At 42.9% G+C, this 16405-nt stretch overlaps 1 protein-coding gene and 1 long non-coding RNA gene across 5 annotated transcripts in view; one reads left to right on the forward strand and one right to left on the reverse strand.

The window, feature by feature from the left end:
- The window catches only part of LOC139280815 (uncharacterized), a 37367-nt gene extending 23229 nt beyond the window's left edge, over positions 1-14138 (reverse strand). The window contains exons 1-2 of one of the 3 annotated variants that reach the window (XR_011596772.1): positions 14073-14138; positions 8638-8722 (exon numbers count right to left, since the gene is read on the reverse strand). This is a non-coding gene — a long non-coding RNA (uncharacterized lncRNA). Of the gene's footprint in view, positions 1-8637; positions 8723-13334 lie in introns of all 3 variants that reach the window. The other 2 variants (XR_011596771.1, XR_011596770.1) reach the window with 2 other exon arrangements.
- A 26-nt stretch (positions 14139-14164) lies between these two features.
- Positions 14165-16405, forward strand: part of pparab (peroxisome proliferator-activated receptor alpha b) — a 198677-nt gene continuing 196436 nt past the window's right edge. For both annotated transcript variants that reach the window (XM_070900536.1, XM_070900537.1), the window contains exon 1: positions 14165-14288. The gene's annotated coding sequence lies outside the window, so the exon portion shown is untranslated. The remainder of the gene's footprint in view (positions 14289-16405) is intronic.

Here is a 16405-nt window from a genome sequence, read left to right on the forward strand (position 1 = left end):
TCTGAACTGCCTCCAATGCAAGTATATCCCTCCTTAAATAAGGAGTCCAAAACTGTATGCAATACTCTAGGTGTAGTGTCTCCAATACCCTGTATAGTTGTAGCAGGACTTCCCTGCTTTTATACTCCAACCCCCTTGCAATAAAGGCCAACATTCAATTTGCCTTTCTGATTACTTGCTGCACCTGCATACAAACTTTCTGTGTTTCATGCACAAGGACCCCCAGGTCCCTCTGTACTGCAGCATTTTGTAATCTCCCTCCATTTAAATAATAATTTGCTTTTTTAATTTTCCTGCCAAAGTGGATATCCTCACACTTACCCATATTATACTCCATCTGCCAAATGTTTGCCCGCTCACTTAGCCTGTCTATATCGCTTTGCAGATTCTTTTTGTTCTCCTCACAACTTGCTTTCATTAGCAAATTTGGCTACATTACACTCGGTCCCTTCATCCAAGTCATCAATATAAATTGTAAATAGTTGAGGTCCCAGCACCGATACCTGTGGCACCCCACTAGTTACCGTTTGCCAACCGGAAAATGACCCATTTATCCCGACTTTTTGTTTTCTGTTAGTCAGCCAATCTTCTATTCATGCTAATATATTACCCCCAACCCCGTGAGCTCTTATCTTGTGCAGTAACCTTTTATGTGGCACCTTATCGAATGTCTTCTGGAAATCCAAATACACCACATCCGCTAGTTCCCCCTTATCCACCCTGCTCGTTACATCCTCAAAGAACTCCAGCAAATTTGTCAAACATGATTTCCCTTTCATAAAACCATGCTGACTCTGTTTGACTGCATTATGATTTTCCAAATGTCCTGGTACTTCTTCCTTAATAATGGACTCCAGCAATTTCCCAATGACAGATGTAAGTCTAACAGGTCTATAGTTTCCTGCTTTCTGTCTCCTTCCTTTTTTAAATAGGGGCGTTACATTTGCCATTTACCAATCTGCTGGGACCTCTCCAGAAGTCAGGGAATTTTGCAACCAATGCCTCCACTATCTCTGCAGCCACTTCTTTTAAGACCCTAGGATGCAGCCCTTCAGGTCCAGGGGATTTGTCCACCTTTATCATAGAATCACAGAAATTTACAGCATGGAAGGAGTCCATTTTGGTCCATTGTGTCCATGCCGGCCAACCAAGAGCTATCCAGCCTAATCCCACTTTCCAGTTCTTGGTCCGTAGCCCTGTAGTTTACGGCACTTTAAGTGCACATCCAAGTACCTTTTATATGTGGTGAGGGTTTCTGCCTACCACCCTTTCAGACAGTGAGTTCCAGACTCCCACCACCCTCTGCGTGAAGAAATGTCCTCTCATATCTCCTCTAAACCTCACCTAATTACTTTAAATTTACACCCCCTGGTTGTTGACCCCGTTGCTAAAGGAAACAGGTCCTTCCTATCCACTCTATCCATGCCCTCATAATTTTATACACCTCAATCAGGTCTCCCCTTAGCCTTCTCTGTTCAAAAGAAAACAGACCCAGCATCTCCAATCTTTCCTCATAGCCAAAATTCTCCAGTCCAGGCAACATTCTTGTAAATCTCCTCTGTACCCTTTCCAGTGCAATCACATCTTTCCTGTAATGCGGTGACCAGAACTGCACACTGTACTCCAGCTGTGGCCTAACCTGTGTTTTATACAGTTCAAGCATAATCTCCTTGCCCTTGTATTCCATGCCTTGACTTATAAAGACAAGTATTCGATATGCCTTCTTCACCACCTTATCGACCTGGCCTGCTACCTTCAGAGATCTGTGGACCTGCACCCCAAGGTCCCTTTGTTCCTCTACACTTTTCAGTGTCGTACCATTTAATATGTATTCCCTTGCCTTGTTAGACCACCCCAAATGCATTACCTATCACGTTTGCAGATTGAATTCTATTTGCCACTGTTTTGTCCACCTGACCAGTACATTGATAACTTCCTGCAGTCCGGAGCTTTCTTCTTCATTAGTGTCATCTGCAAACTTCTTAATCATAACCCTAACATTTAAGTCCAAGTCATTGATATATACCACAGAAAGCAAGAAAATTAGCCCTGTGGAACCCACTGGATACAGCCTTCCAGTCAGAAAAACACCCATCAACCATTACCCTTTGCTTCCTCCCTCTGAGACAATTTTGGATCCAACTTGCCACTTTGCCTTGGATCCCATGGGCTATTATTATTGTGACCAGTCTGCCATGTGGGACCTTATCAAAAGCTTTGCTAAAATCCATATACACTACATTAAACGCACTGCCGTCCGAAAAATTCAATCAAGTTAGTCAGACACGACCTTTCCTTGACAATCCATGCTGACTGTTCTTTAGTTCCATTGCGGCTCAATTTTCCCCAATGTCGTTTTTTGGCGTATTGCCAGAGTTACGCCCGTTTTTCTTGGCCCCAACTACTCCAAAAAAAAGTAGTAAATTTCCCCGTTGTATTTTTTGAAATTGGCGCCACGCAGCCTGTCCTGTAGCTTCAGGGGGTGGAGCCTAATGTCTGCGCCGAAAAAACGATGCCTCCCCTTCTGCTCATGCGCGGAAAAAAAGGGACGTTTTTGACGTGATTCCTATGGTTGCACGTGCCCAGTACAGCTCCTGGTCTGCATTCGGCCATTTTTAAAGAGCCAGTTGTATGTGAGAACTTCAATTCTCATTGGAAAAATTGGAGCTGCAATACAAGATGCAACGCACCGCAAGGACCAAGAATTTCTTACAGGATGAAATGGAGGCACTAGTTACTGTGATTGAGGGCAGATAGCACGAGCTGGACACCAGCAGAGGCCACATAAAAGTTCCACCAAAAGAAATGAAGAAACGCTGGAACCAGCTTGCAGAAGATTACTGTGCAATGATGACCACCCCGAGGTCTGGAGGCCAGTGCAAAAAGAAGTAGCAGGACCTTGGTCAAGAAGTTAGTGTAAATAATATTTTCATTTATTCAATGGAATTGCAATTGTAAATGTGACCAGCTGTATATGTCCCACCCAGCAGAAAGATACCCTCTCTAAAAAGTTATATTTTCATCTTTGCAGAGAAAGGTGGCATATAACAAACGAGAAAGAACTCAAACATGAGGAGGCCCGGCAAATCTGCAGTCACTGACACCCTTGGAAGAGAGGATCGCTGCTTTGATTGGTCCTGCCTGGAGAAAAGCAACCACCACCACACAAGCTGGGCCCACACGCGAGGGAGAGGGTAAGTCCTGCAAATGCCACAGTCTGCCTTCCAGACCAAGAGCATGGGGGGGGAGGGGGAGGGAATGGATAAAGCCCCCACTGTTGTACTCACGCTGGAGGAGGTGCAGGTGCTGCCCATTGAGGTGCCAGCCCCTTCCCTGAGTGACATGAGTGTTGGTGGGACATTCCATGGTTTCCCAGTCTGGGGATTCCAGTGCGATGCAGCGAGGCACACCCAGGGCCTGACTGTCCCAGGCTGCGGGTCCCAGTGGAATGCAGCAAGGCACACCCAGGGCCTCACTGTCCGAGGCTGCGGGTCCCAGTGGGATGCAGCGAGCCACACCCAGGGTGAGGAGGGGAAGGAGAGCTTGACAGTGCTCTCCTGAGGTGCAGGATCTAACAGATGTGGTTCAGATGATGGCAATGAGTGCGGAGAGCATTGACCTTACCCGATCACTCCTGGACACCATCAGGTGGGTGATGAGGTATCAGGACTGTCAGGAGAAGTAACAAAACTCTCACGAGAAATGAGAACACTATCCGGGAACATGAGGGAGGGAATGTCTCAGTCAGCAGAAACAATGTTGGTGCACGAGGGAGGGAATGTTGCAGGTAGCTGACGCGCTGTCAGTGAACATGAGGGAAGGAATGTCGGAGTTAGCTGCTGCAATAAGTGAACATGCCCAGACCCCTACCCATTGACAGAATCAATTGCCACTGCCATTCCAATCCCCAGACCAGCCTCTGAAGAGGCCCAACCCGGACCTTCCACATTACCGCCTGTACCCATTCCCCCCCCCCCTCCCCCGCATCACGAAGTGCTCATTACCCGAGATGTTCGAAAGAATAAGCTTGGTACCAACCCACTGCGGGCAGGGGTGGAGTCACTAAGACCAAGCGCAACTGGCGGTCTTAGAATAAGGTGGAGAAATGGGTGCAGCCTTTCTTTGCTACTGCTGTTGTTGTTGTTGTTGTTATTATTATTGTTGTTACTGTTATAACTGTTCTCAAATTAAAAGTATTTTTAAGTTATGTAAATTTACAAGTTAAAAAATTTGTAAGTGATCTTAAAGTTTTTACGTAATCTTAAAGTTTATAGATGATCTTAACTGAAAACTTTAAAGTTTGATACAAGAATATTTTTATTAAAGTTAAGTACAAACAAATGTTTGTTAAACTTTTGAATAAAATGTATTTTAAATTATAACTGAATCATTTACATTATTTGTTCCATTATTAACACAACTTTTTGAAGTAAACAAAATCATTTCCATCATTTGTTCCACTAACACAACACAATATTACGGAACAGGTCCAAACAGTAAACATCGTCCATGTGGAATAGTTGCCGCTGAGCCTTCAGGCAGCAAAGCGTGCATAGCTGAGCTGCTGGCGCAAGCCTTGAACAATCGTTAAAGGGGCACGACAGCCCGCCCTCCTCCGCCGTTGTGCTCCGGGTTCATGGCTTCCTCATCCTTCTCGTCCTCGTCATCTGCATCTTCCTCATCATCATCAGCCACTCTCACCTCAGATGGGTCGTCTACTACCAGCTGCTGCTGCCTCATGATGGCTGAGTTATGCAACATGCAGCATCATCATCATATCATCACAGGCGGTCCCTCGAACGAGGATGACTTGCTTCCACATGGGTTCATGGATGTTTCAATGAAGAATCCGATATTCCAGTCCTGAACTCCAGGGGTGAAAGATGCCTGTGCGTGGATTTTTTTAATGTGTGGTGACCGTTGCACATCAGCCATCACATGGGCTTGACAGAGCTCGGCCTTTATCCAGTGGCATGGGTTAACCAGGACGACTGGAGACTAGCTTCTAATGCGCACACGTATCGCTTTGTGGGCTGGCCCGTACTGCCCCTGGGCCCTCGGCTCTTCTGGGCCCCCTACCCTCAGTTGCCGCACCTCCGCCACAAACATTCGTTGCACCTCCACCACAATTTCTCACCGCTCCTCCGTCACAATCTCTCGCTGCACCTCCGCAACGATCTCTCGCAGCTCATCTGCCCTGACCTTCCCGCTCCTGTGCTGTACCTGGGCCCCGCCGATGTTCCTGCCCACACTCCAAATGGCACCATGCAGCACACAACAGTGAACTGAATCTCAGGGGAGTATTGAAAGTAGCCTCTAGAATGGTCCAGGCAACGGAAACGCTGCTTCAAAATGCCAATGGTCCTCTCTATTATGCTGCGCATCACAATGTGCAACATGTTGTATTCCCGGTCAGCTTGTGTCTGGGTTACATGTAGGGGCGTCATGAGCCAGGTGGCGAGGCCGCACCCTTTGTCTCCCAGTAGCCAGCTCTGCCCTTCTGGCTGCTGCTGAAACATGGCAGATATAACGCTCTCGCGTAGGATGAACGCATCATGGATGCTCCGAGGGTATCTTGCATCGACTGACATGATGCGATGCATGTCGTCACACGTGAGCTGCACATTAACGGAGTGAAAGCCTTTTCTGTTCCTGTACATCTCGGAATCTTCCAAAGGTGCTCCCAAGGCAATGTGGGTACAATCAATGCAGCCCTGTACCTTTGGAAAGCCAGCAATCCTGTAGAAGCCCACAGCCCTTTCATGCATTGCCTGGGTGGTCATGGGGAACTTTATGTAGTCATTCTTCCAGGCATAAAGTGCAGCAGTCACCTGCCGAATACAGGTATGTGTTGCATGTTGAGAAATGGCACACACATCCCCAGTTGTGACCTGGAATGATCCACATGCATAAAATGAAAGTGCAGCTGTAACCTTCACTTCAACTGACAAAGCAGTCCTCCTGACGCTTCTAAGTTGCAGGTCTGCTTTTACTAACTCACAGATCCCTTACAACTTCTTTGCAGAAACGCAGCCTTCTCACACAGTCTGCAACACTCAGGTGCAGGTACGAACGCATGTCTCGATATACCCGATGTGGGTAAGGTCACCTACCCATTACCCTACGTGCTCTGAAGTTCTTCATGCGATGACGTTGAATCAATTGTCTCCTCCGCAGCACAACCATGCAGAAGGCTTGCACAAGGTATGGCATTGTCAGTATTGCCCCCATGATTAAAATGTACCTTTGCAAGAAGCTCAAAACGGCAGGCAGGACAAGGTTCTTTGTTCTCTCTCTCTCTCCAAGGTCGACGGCCTAGTGTGGACCATGCCCAGGTTTGAGCAGGCACAATGATCGGGAACCCCCCCCACACCCGGCTTCATTTGATGCATAAGTGTAAGGCTTCTCATCCCCCCCCCCCCCACCCCCGGGCTTCATTTGATACATAATGTAAGGCGTCTCATGCCTTCCGTTCGCCTTCCACACATCCCCAACCAACCCCCCTCCCCCCACACCCCCACAGGCTTCTTTTCAAGCCGAGCCGACGCTCCGACCCTCGAGCCCGGTTTGGAGATGTTTGGTGGTGGCGTGGCAGTTTTAAAAAATTGAAAACTTAAAGAATCCCAATAAATTTCCATTTCCTGCATTTTATGTTTTAAAAATTTAAGCTTGATTATGCATATTTAGGTGTTCTTGACTCCCTCCAAAATTTCGCCGAAAAGCAATAGCGTCTTTCTGCGCCGATTTTTTAATGTGCGCTGGTTTTCCTTAAGTGCCCAGAAGGTTTTTTGGGAGTGGTCACATACGCTGTCCTAGGCAAAATGTAAATTGGCCAAACTTACATAATTGTGAAAAACTGGCGCAGACATCAGGTTACGCCCCCTATGACGCAAATAAAAACTAACCTAAAAAAATCGTAACTAACTGAGTTACGCTGGCGCACAAAGATTGGGGAAACTTAGATTTTTAAATTTAGGCCAAAAAAAGTGGCGCGTGCCAAAAAAACGCCGCAAATCACTGGGGAAAATTGAGCCCATTATTTTACCGAGTACTTTTTCTTCAGTGATTGTATTAAGTTCCCCCCTCCCTATAGCCCCTTGATTATCTACTATTGTCATTTTTTAGTGTCTGCTACTGTGAAGACCGATACAAAATATTTGTTCAAAGTCTCTGCTTTTTCCCTGTTCCCCATTATTAATTCCCCCGTCTCATCCTCTACGGGAGCAACATTTACTTTAGCGACCCTCTTCCTTTTTATATACCTGTAGAAACTCTTACTGTCTGATTTTATATTTCTTGCTAGTTTACTCTCATAATCCATCTTATACCTATTATTTTTTTAGTTGTCCTTTGCTGGTTTAAAAAAATTTCCTAATCCTCTAGCCTCCCACTAATCTTGGCTACATTGTATGCCATTATTTTCAATTCGATACCATCCTTTACTTCTTTAGTTAGCCACGGATGGTTCTCTTAAAGTCTTTCCTTCTCATTGGAATATATTTTGTTGAGAGTTATGAAATATCTCCTTAAATGTCTGCCACTGCTCATCAACCGTCTTACAATTTAATCTATTTTCCCAGTCCACTTCAGCCAACTCTGCCTTCATACCTTTATAATTGCCTTTATTTAAGATCAGGACACTGGCTTGAAACCCAACCTTCTCAGCCTCCAACTGAATTTGAAATTCAACCATGCTATGATCACTTTTTCCTAGAGGATCCTTTACTATGAGATCATTTATTAATCCTGTCTCAATACACAGTAATGTAAATGTAGATTCTTTTCTCTCAATCTGGTTCAGTAAAATTACTGAGTCGAATACCTATTGTGCTTTAAACAAAGCAGTCTTTATTTTACCGGCCGGCAAGACTTATCAGACAGAAGATATACTCTCTCGATAGAGCGTACACACTCCCTACGGATAAGTGACGTTACATTGTAAAGGGACGATGGTTATACATTTTCGGCAAAAGATAACAAGATAGGGCCAGAGTGACATCCCAGCTCAGCCCATCTCTTTTGATCCCTCCTTCCCTTTGTCCACTCATAAGCCGACCCAAGCATGGTCCGATTTTAAACAAAGACCTTCTGTCAATGTTTCAGGTTAATAACATGATTTAATAAGACCTTGAGGTTTTTCTGCAAGCTGTGGGTTTTGTTTCAATATGTGTTAGTGTTGTAACATTTCGCAGTCTCGAGTCTGAGATGTCATGGCTATTCCTCCATGAATTGTTTGTTAGCTTATACTGTCCCTATACAATTCCCACGTTCTCAACTTCAATGTCTCTATACATTTTTAAACATTCACAGTACCAGATCTAAGGTAGCCTGCTCCCTGGTTGGTTCCACAACGTACTGTTCAAGGAAATCATACCGGATACACTCTGTGAACTCTTCCTCAAAGCTACCTAGGTCAATTTGATTTGTTCAATCAATATGATAATTAAAATCGCTCATGATTATTTCCATACCTTTCTTACAAGCCTCCATTATTTCTTGATTTTCATTTCCATTGAAATATCTATCTCTTATTTGAAGTAGAGTTCCAAGCCACATGTTGATAGTTCACTTTTTATATGTGTGTAGATTTCTGCCCTGTCTCAAATCACTTAAGAGGACAGCCCAGCGCTAACTTACAGTGTAATGCCCTCCTGGTGGTGTTGTTCGAGTCATCCAATCCAGTGTTCCTGTCCAGGAGTGGCGTTACAGCTTCTCACAGCCTCTGGAAATCACAAGAGGAACAAAACAATTGTCACCATCTTGCTAAAGTAAAGGGGAGAACACTGGAATATTGAGTTGCCGTTCAAAATGAGAAAAAAACAATTTTATTGAAAGGGAAATAAATCCTTCAAGATAGCTCTTCACTTCCAGAAAAGAACCTTGCTAGATCCATTTAAGAATTAGGTCCATTTTTACCCTCTTCCTAAAGGTGAACTGTTACATTTAAAAATTCAAATAAATCCATTGAGATGTTTTGGCATTTTCACCTTCAGTGAAGCCTGGCTTATATCCCTAGATATTTCCATTGGGGTCCTTGTGTTTTTGCTGTATTTTTACTGTGTGCCTTGTTTAAGATAACTCATTTAATTAATTTCACGGGGCATTATTTTGATTCTGTCCAATATTAGTTACTATTTTTTCTGGGCACTAAAGTGTATCCACTTTATAAGCTGATAGTGACTATTAAAATCAGAACTTATAAATTCTCAAACCTTTACTTGGACTTTCGTAGTCACTGGAATGATGTGCTGCATGAAAAAAATCCCAGTTCAATTTTGTATAGCAAGAATAATGTGAAAGATTTGTCTGCAAGCATTTTGCTTATTAGGAGATTATATTAAAGTTCAAAAAGGATTTAATTCCTCTCCAAATCCAACGGCATAATATTCAATGAAATACAATACGATCCAAGGCTATTGAAATTCAAATATGGTTTCCATTTAAATTGATTTTAGGTTAGCTACAGACCCCAAAGAATTGCTATGGTATTTTCCACATATTTTCATATTAGATATTCACATAAGCTGTGTAATTCTCAAAGTCACAATATGTTGCAATGCATTTAAAATTTTTGTGTGAAATCTTATTTTGTTGCACATTTTCCTGCTTAGTGATTTACAAGAAAGGACAACATTTTCTCCCTTGATTACCTCACTACTCGTTGAAAATCTAACACTAGAGTGTAAAATATTGACTGACTCCAATTCAAGTGGTGTATTGCATGTGATGGTTATCTATCAGATGCGATGTTGCAAACACAGAAAGATCTAGCTCTCTGAACTGAAAAGAAAATGTTTACTAGGTGTTTAAAAGGACAAACTCACAAAGCCAAGTTACATGACATTGCAGCATCTTGCAGTCACACGTTGCAAGGATTCACAAAAAAGGAAATAGTGGAAGAATGAAAAACAAATGACAAATATAAAATAAAAGGAATGTGAACAGCGTGATCACTATTCTCCACTTGGTTTGTGGCAGCAAGAGAAAGTTCTTCTCTAAACATTACAACAGTGTAATGTAATTTTGTACATTACAACAGTGACTATACTCCAAAAGTACTTCATTGGTCATGAAAGGCGCTACATAAATGCAAGTCTATCTTTTACTCCTCTTCAGCATAACAACTGGGTCTGAAAAACCTTGGGTCAACAAATTATAGGTTTCATAGTGGAAAAATGCATAACCTCTGGTGAGAAAAAGAATGTAGACCTTTCTGAAAATCTGATAGGTAACAACTCCACTGTGACAAAAATCCTCAGACAAATGGGCTAGTAGAGAGGACTGATGACACACTAACTTGCATGCTGTGCTCGTACATTGAGCAGAGTTCAAAGGATTTGGATGAAATGTTGTTGTATTTATTGTTTGCCTACAGAGAGGCACTGCACGAATCCACAGGTTTCTCACTGTTTGAATTGCTGTATGAATAACAAGTGCACAATCCATGAAAATTATCCAGTGAAATATGGCCAGTGAAGACCAATGGTGAGATAGAATGCACCTACTCAATGCTACATAGTATGAGGCAACAGAACACTAGATTGTTGCAGGAGATGTTGGCCTAGAAATTGGATAGACAAAAACCTGCCAGTATAGTCTTAAATGATTGTTGGTAAGTAAAAGGGCTAGGAATTAAATGGGCAATGCATTCAGAACTAAGAATAATTGAAGTCAAGTGAAAAAATGCATTTTTCAGCTCTTACTGCCTTTCAAAAAAAACATTAACATTAAATAAAAGTCCCAAGTCTTCAGCAGTTAAAGCTGAATTCATTTCAAAAAAACTCAAAAAATGGGAAAGGTGCTTCAGCACGAACACAAATGCCTCAACAAGCCAGGGAAGGGGCACCCAAGGTCCCGAACACTGCACCCCAGCTTTGTGCAGGGGGTCAACAGTGCAAGAGAGGTCCTCTACCCAGAAGGGCCAGGAGGCCTTTTAGAAAGAATGATGTGGGACCACATCACCGAGACCATCACTGCTCCAGTGCCTCAAGAAGCTTCTTGACCTCAGACTACTGGTCAAGGTCAGTGAATGCATCTTTAAAAGCTGTCTCCTTCCAACTGAATCACTAGTCTCACACACTGCTCAATGCATGACTCCTCCCACACACCGATCAACAAGCTGGACCAATCATGAGGCATATCTCCCATTCCTAGACTCTCCTCATCGCTTTGGAGGAAGCAGTGCAGACCATTCTTGGCAGGGGTATGGCTGAGCCCTTGGCCAGTGGTGGGGCATAAGGATACAAGATGCTGATATCCTTATACGTTATTCTCCTTCGGGCATGCACCTCTTGCTTTCCCGCCCCCCCCCCCTCACAACTTCACCCTTGTGCCTTCCTCATTTCACACACCCAAGAAATGCAGCCTCCCAACAAGTGGTTGGCCAAGAAGAGGGAGAGCAGAGTGAAGAAGAAACACCGTTAATCGATTTGACACTCCCAGCCACTAGCAAGGCCATTTGCAGTGTCCTCCACTGAAAGTCAGCAGCCTTCCACTGGCCATGCTGCAGCCACTGGGATAGCACTGTATGACATCAGTAGGATAGGCAAAGGCACACATAAAACAGTCATTAAGGGAATGCATAAGGGTAATGAGTTGATTTCTTGATGTCATATTGGATGGATAGATGCATAAAGTTTGCCTTATGGTGGCTTTTATTTCAGCATTATGGCCAAGAGGACACTGTGATAGTCAGTAACAAGGAAGGTAAGGTGTGGAGCTAATGTTGAGAGGGATATTGGGGTTTTGGTCATTCAGACCGCAGGCAGATGATTCCATCCCGGATATCTCAGCTAGAAAGGGGCTGTCTGGGTTGCATCCTTCCTTCGGCTTCCTTCCCTTTGGCTTCATCCTCTTCCCTCTGCGAGCGGATGCTGTAAATCTGAAATGACAGCAGAAGATGTTGGAAATGCTCAGCAGGTCAGGCAGCATCATAACCCGAGACGTGAACTCTGTTTCTCTCTCCATGGATGTTGCCTGACCTGCTGAGTATTTGCAGCATTTTCTGTTTTCTCAGAGGACTTCCTTTACCATCGGAGGCCTTGCATGGATCCAGCTCTCTACACACTTAAAAAACTTAACATCTATTGCAGCAAGCCACTACTTAAATAAAATCAAAAAAAACCCAGTCCAAAAGCTTAAGTGAAAACTTACCTGAAAGATGTTGGTGTCCCTTTAAGAGGTCCTGACAGCACCTCTGTCAGTCTGCTTGCAGGGTTTACCTATCATGCTTCGGACCCAGCGCTGAACCTAGCATTAGGGTCGAAGTTCGATGTGGTGCACACCAACTGACATCACCACAGCATCTTTTTTTCTTTTCAGGGCGATACTACTTATCAGCAGCGCTGGCGGGACCATAAAAATGAAGGACGCCATGGGACCCACCACCAACTGGTGGAAGAGCATCAGCTGCCGCTTTCTTCACATTATGCTGCACTAATGGGTGGCGATAAGGTAGGGAATTTCTCCCCTGTTGTATCTGGGTGGTGTATGGCTGTCCCAGAATCTATGGGCATTGTCAGCAGTGCTAATCCCTAAGAAAGAGAAGTTCATGTGGTTTTGTGTTGATCAAAAAATGAAAGGGCCCCACAAAAGCTGTCGATCATATGCCTTGCATGGAGAGATTCTTATAAAGCTGGTGCCGCTAAGTATCTGATAACTCGAGATGTGACAAAAAGTTATTGTACCTGGGCCCACCCACAATCAGGAAACAGGTATAGGCAGTCCTTCGGTTCTGAGAAAATACAAAGACGTTTTCATCTGGATCTAAATTTCTATCATAAAAATGAAACGAGGTCTATAAAGGCTCAATCAACAGTCACTAAACACACTGTGAAGGATGCAAGTCAATGAGTTAAACCCAAGTGGCTTAATTGTTGGCCATTATGTTATGGGTACACGTTAACAGCACTTATTTAGAACAATTTACTGTTCTCCTCATTACTTCCCTTTTAGCTGAAGGTGGTTGTGATACCTTCACAGAGCACAAGCACACACAGCTTCCAACATGGCAGGCAGCTCTCTCGGAAGCCTCTGGAAATCTGCCTGGTTCTGTTTAATTATTAACTGTGCAATTGCAGTACACAATACGTCCACATCCATAGTGTGGAGCTACAAACATTACAAGCTTACAGACATTACACTTCTCGCTCCTTAATGAAGAAGTTATTATAACAAACATCATACATAACTTTCATGTTTTTACATAACACAGGATATAAACTTATTTTTTTCCATATTTACAAATTTAACTTTACCACTTGTTTTCTGTTTTGAAGAGGATATCTTCGCTCTCGAACAGAACCTTCCAAACATGGTGTCGAATCTAAACTCACCCTGAGGAACGTTTTCCTCCACAGAATTTCCTTGATTTTCATTTGAACTCACTCTAACTTCAGGCTATTTGTTTTCCTGACTCGGACTCAGACTTTCATTCTGATTCTCTCCTGGATTTGTTTCCAGTACATTGGATTTAGGATTTGATGCTGCCATTTTAATTTCTAGCTGTTCACATTTGTGTGCTGCATTTTACCTCGGATTTTGTAGCTGTTTTCCAAAGACAGAAACTTCCAAAGTCTCCCTGTCGGCTGGCTGAATTCTTCAACAAAATTTAAGCTTTAAATCATCTGAAAAATTCCATCTCAATCGCCAAATGTGATATCTTCACAGAGCACAAGCACACCCAGCTTCCAACATGGCAGGCAGCTCTCTCGAAAGCCTCCGGAAATCTGCCTGGTTCTTTTTAATTATTAGCTGCAATTGCAGTACACAATACGTCCACATCCATAGTGTGGAGCTACAAACATTACAAGCTTACAGACATTATAGTGGTGACTTTAGTTGATACATAACTCCACAGGCACCAGTCAGCCCCTCCTTTAATAAAATCCACTCCTGCCAATTGATCGAAGGCAGGTAAGAAGACAGCAGTAGCATCACGCGGGAGCCAAAGGAAGTGTTACAGAGCACTGTTTGCTGTTTTCACCCGTATGCCGGCAGGCTTTTCACCAAAAAGTCTTGTTCAAAATGCATATGTTCAGTATTTTCTGTTTGTGCAAATGACACGATCTTACCTCATGGCCACACGCTCAACTGCGCAACGATTGGCCTGCGCGCCTCTCCGCCCTCTGGCTTGGCCGTGGCGCGTCACTTCCGCCTGTCAGCCCCAGGCTGGAGGCTGTTGGAAGGAAGAGCGATAAACAGCGCGAGGCGGCTTCGGGCGCTTTCTAGAACCTGCCCCCAGCATTCTGAATCTCGAATCCAACCGTCGAGCGACAACTGAAGCGGAGGTGAGAGGTCGGCGCGAGAGAGGAAAACATTATAATACTGATCGAAATGGAATAACTTTGGTCACTATAGAGGGACAATAACAAGTTACAGTCACGCACGGTTGTTAATATAATGTAATTGAGTGCAAGTAGTTAAGACGGCAGGTGATTGTCAGACGTGAGCACACTGTTGGTGTTTTTGACTCTCCTCCCGCTCTCGATGCGAACAGCTGGCTGTCAGGGTTCATGCGGCCCGAAACAAGCCAGGTACGCACCGAGGAGTGGGGGAGCGGACTCGCTGCTAAATGTGCCTGTTTTGCGCAAGGCTGATGGGGACAGGACTTTGACCCGACTTCCTGCCAAATACTAGTCCAACTTGCAATATAGCAGGTGAAGTGTTACTGGCAGGTGCAGTCCTCCGCCACACACCGGGGGTTACAACACTTGCGCTGCCCATCTTTGGAAACCAACGAAATCTTCCTGCCTCCACACTGCTGTCATCTGAGGGACCCAATGTCGCCTTCACTTGGGTTGTGCTGTGTTCTTCTTGGCTGTTTAAAGGGACAAGTAACTGGAAATAATTGTCAAAGACAGTTTTTCCAATATTTCAGTTTTCTTAAATTTATTTTAGACTCTTGAGTGTGATCAGGAGCTGTATAGCTTTCAACGTTAATACCTTTGAATGGCACCCTTTTTTAGTTAAAAGGGTTAGGCCAACTAAAAATCCATCTAAATATATATATTGCAGACCAATACTGTGAAAACTTCATAGATGTGTCACTAGGAGAGAATTTGCTGGACCAGACAATAACTGGATAGAGCAAACTTTCCCTTGCTGTGTTTAAAATTTTCAACCAGTTTCTAATCAGTAGCAGTATTATTTTAGATGACAAGTCAGGAGGAAAATAGTTGGAGATTACAATTATTGTTTTATTAACTATTAAAATTAGATCAAGTTTCTTATGAAAGCCAAAGCAAAAGTACATTTTGAGTTAGAGACAAAAACTTACAGGCTTTCAGTCTGCACCTATTGGAAATGAGATTGAGTGAATAAAGTTTTCATTTGCCTTATGATTTGTGTGAGCAGTGAAACATTTAGGAAACATACATTTTGAAAAGACCAGAATGAAAACCTGCAGAGTCAAAGCTACTTTTTGGCAATAATTATTTCCAAGACTAAAATTAAAATATTACCAAAATCTGGGAATGAAAGACTGGATTAAAACTAGAATTAAATCGCTTGCCAAAACAAAAGTAAATTGTGATTAAAATTCAAAAGGCTACAATTGAGGATAAAATTAAAATAATTTCTATGATTAAAGCAATATTGATTAGTAGTACTGGATCTCTCCAAATTGTTGGCCACTCCTCTGAAAGGGAAGTGTGGGAAAAGAGCATCTTTAATATTATTTTGGATAACAATAATTACAAATGTGTATATTTAAAAAAAAAATATATATATATACCGGAGGAGGACTCTGATGCTGATTTTATTTGGTGATGTTTATTAAGGGAATTTCTCCTTGATATAATTGCAAATTTATGCCTCTGTCCTATCATATTTTGTCAGTTTTATCTCTGCTATTTTTAAGCAGTTGAGTAGTTATTTGATATAGTATAATTTTAGGAAAGCTTCAGAGTTGCTCCCCCTTAAAGGTGTTGGTAGAATGATATATCTAAATAAAATTGGAGAACTAGTGGATTTTTAATAAATTAAAGATTTTTTATACTTCAGGCACCAAAATTAATATTAGGGGACATTTATGCAGAAGATGCTTTAATTATTCTACTGATAATTTCACTTCAGTAAATTATATTTAACGAATACTGCAGGCTTTTAAATTTTTGTGCGGCTTAAAAAACTGAATAAATACCTAATTTAAAGGTGATGAGGCTAGATATAACCAATCTATGAAACAAGAAAGTTTATGTGCTGCTGGAAATTCATGGAAATATCATTTGTTGAAAACAACTAAATAGTCTTGAATATGTGGGTTGGATTAATATAAGTGGCAGAAAACATTGGTGGGAGTTGTTTATAGGCCCCCAAACATTAGTGGTAATGTAGGGCAGAGTATAAATCTGGTAATTAGAGGTGAATGTAATAAGGGTAATAGTGTCGGGGACAAATTCATGGA

Source organism: Pristiophorus japonicus, chromosome 15 (assembly GCF_044704955.1).
Source record: "Pristiophorus japonicus isolate sPriJap1 chromosome 15, sPriJap1.hap1, whole genome shotgun sequence".
In the NCBI taxonomy this organism is placed as follows: domain Eukaryota; kingdom Metazoa; phylum Chordata; class Chondrichthyes; family Pristiophoridae; genus Pristiophorus; species Pristiophorus japonicus.